The sequence below is a fragment of the Barbus barbus genome (genome assembly GCF_936440315.1).
Source record: "Barbus barbus genome assembly, chromosome: 6".
NCBI lineage: Eukaryota > Metazoa > Chordata > Actinopteri > Cypriniformes > Cyprinidae > Barbus > Barbus barbus.
Genome location: NC_136734.1, coordinates 23592749 through 23596273, shown reverse-complemented (window position 1 = coordinate 23596273; position 3525 = coordinate 23592749).

Below are 3525 nucleotides of genomic sequence, written 5' to 3'. Positions count from 1 at the left end.
CTTTCTCTTCCTTCTTAAATTTATTCTATAAAACAGGAAAAGACAAAAGCACACAAACAGATAAATTCTAAGAACTAATGTGATCCAATTTGAATTAATACATTTATTCTCAAGGTCAGTAAATGATATAAGTATGTTTGTTATGATTAAGGCTTGTACCTTAATTTCTGCTCTGCTACGGTGAGTCAACAGCTGAGCAATCATGGAGAAGTCTGTTCCCACCATACTAATGGCCAAATAGAACATATCCGTCTCTGAAACACACACGCACTAAAATTTCAAGATGCTCTTAACATGTTTCTTCGCATAACAGAGAAGGAATAAACCAATAAAAAGAACAGATCATTTAACATTCAACCTATTTGTATGCTCAACAAGAACACAAACATCAAATCTCATGTTTCTACACAATTAAAAACCAACAGCTGTAACATTTAGTATTCATACCTCTGACAGACCATTTTTTCACATAGCATTTTTTCCTGAAACTTGTGTAAGTTGTGGTAGAGCCTCGCTCAAACAGTGGATTTGCATTCTCGACAACTGTATCAGACATCCTCTGAACGCGCACTGTCAAACTGAACACAACACTGCAATCCATCAGCAATTTATGATTATTATGCATTATATGAGATGAAATAAAGTGTTATGGCCTGTGCTGAATGGCATCTTTACATTTGTAACTCTGCACTGAACGTGTAATGCATCATGACACATATCATTAACCTAAAAAATGAACCATTTCATAACCTGAAATAAGATAAACATTAACTGACATAAAATATATTAAAGAAAAACTTATTTCAGAGTTTCCAAGTCAAAAGCTTTCATTTTAAGTATTACAACTAAAACTTAATAAAAACAATATAGATATGTAAAAATAAATAAATAAATAAATAAAATGACAAAAACAACAAAATTACTGTTTTAACTAAAATTGCATCAATTAATAAGGTTTGACAGGACTAAAGCCCCGTTCACACCAAGGACGATAACTATAAGGATAACGATATTAGCGCTCACACCAGCAAACTATATCGTCTGTTTATTCTAAGCAAACGTGCTTCTGCCGCTTTAAATTCTCCAGCTCGTTATAGCTGGATGGATTCTGATTGGCTGTCAATGTCTGTATCGTTCATCAGCTGGAAAAGTCGTTCTGAAAATGATTCCGACAATATTGTTTCTCTGTGCCTTTATAGTCATAGTTGTGGTGTGGACTCAGCTATTCTTTAATGTTGAGAATGATTTCTAGAACTATATCTTTATCGTCCTTAATGTAAACGGGGCTTAACAAGGTTAATTAATAAGGTCAAGGTTTGGGAGCACATCTGAGAAGCAGTAGGGGAAATGAAAGCAAGCAAATCCACTTCCAACAATCTAGCTAAAAAACTGAACTAAATAAATCAATTCAAATCAATGCATCCAAGAGTAATGCTGAGGTGAAAGTTTCCCTTTTTAGGAACTGGATTTTACAGATTCTTTCAGGCCAACACACCTTTCTTCATCTAAAATCAGTGAGCCATCTTCTGCCACCCTGACTTTGGGAACAAGCATTTCCTCATCAGCATCATCATCTTCCTCCTCGTCTGCTTCTGCCATATTTTTCTGCACCCTGAAACACAAAAACAATGACATTATCTTGAAAGACATGGCTCTAAACAGCATGCAAATCAAACCAAATATTTTGTCTATAATGCAGGTAAAACTACATTCCTGAATGTCAAGTTAATTTTACACCAAGTGTCAAAAACAGTGTACATAGCAATATGAAACTAAGTAACCCCAAATACAAACAGCAATTCCTTTCATGTGACACATATATGCATATATAAAAATAATAATATAGGTTTAATTTAACTTACGTGGGAGTCGGTGGAGCAGTGATCTGTGTTTGAGTCTCCTCTGTGGAAAGGGAGGACCTTTTGAGATGTAAACAATCATTAGTAAGCATGAAGTAACAATGAACTCTTCTTCTGCATCTAATTCTACTTCTCAGTGTAAGATCATGTGTTGTATCGTTTAACATTAGTGCACTGCAAACTAACATGAATATTTATATTAACTAACATTAACAAACTGGTTAATTAAAGCTGTAAAAATATATTGCTCATTGTTAGTTCATACACAGCATACATGCAAAAAGAAAACATATTTGAAGATGTATTATATCAGTATATAACTTACTTCATAGGGTTTGACTCTGGCAGGTAATAAATGAAGTCAGCTAAGGTCATTTTGTCATGATCTGGCTCAATGTAATGTTCACGTTTATGCTGTTTACTTTTCTTCTCCTTTGAAAACAAAGATTACATATATAAATTAAAATTTCGACTTGTACTTGCTTTTTCATGGAAATGTGTTGAATTTTTAGTAGATATCGCTTTTGAGAGAAGCAAAAAAATTAGTCATTTTACCGGTCCCAACATTTTTAAAAGATTTAAAATTGACTTTACCATTCTTTCTTTCTTCCTCTCCAGCTTCATCAGTTCTTTCAGTTTGAGAGTCCTCAAGACCTGCTGCTTGTCTGAAGAAATTTTGTTCCTGAGGGGAGAGTCTGGTCCATCAACCCGAGACAGCTTCACATAAGGTGACAGTGTGCGTGAAATTGGAGTGGCTCCTTCTTGAGGCTCCAAATCCTCATTTGGGACTTTTTGGGGAGTTCGGCAAGGCTCTTGTTGTGACGGTGTTGATGATGGAGATTCTAGACAGCCAGATGTGGATGGAAGACATGGTGAGGATGAAGGGCAGTTAGCTGCTGTAGTGGCATTTGAGAATGTAGAGTTTTGTGAATCATCTCTGCTGATAGCAACTGGGATGGGGGAATGAGGAAAAGACTTGGCTGCCTGGAAAGGGGGTGATTTCTTGGATGGCTCTGATGGAAGGGAAACAGTCTTTCCAGTGGATGGAGGAGCAGAATGGACTTTAGGTCTGGCCAGGTTTGGTGTGGCAGAGATTCTGCTCCTCCTCTGAAGTACTGCAGTTGCGGGTGTGCTGACACTAGATGGCGCTCCATCATTACTGTCAATGGACAATAGAAAACTTGATTTGAAGTGCTTCTGAATCTCAGGTTTGATCACATGAGAGATTTTAATTTACTTTTAATTTACTTCAGGCAGTCATGTCAAGTCATAAATACAGATCTGAAGTGTATATTAACATAAATTTTTGTGGCTGACAGAACACCCCCCCCCCCCCCGTACCTAGTTAGAACATATAATCTAAAATATCAAAGTTCACATTCACATGCAACAGCAATGCAACAAAAGATAAAAAGTAAATAAATAAAAACACAAAATAAAACTGAAAACAAAACGAGATAAATTAATGAATATGATAAAAAAAAAAAACAGACAAGTCAAGGACTGATGAAACCAAGTATAAATTAGATTTTATTGTTAACTTGAATTTTATTCAATATTGAATAAGTTCTCATTCATTTAGGTTTTTCTTTAGCTTTCATGTTTAATAATCAATCTTCAATTTGATGTCTACACCGTTTCCACATGAGAGGCAATTACCATTTTC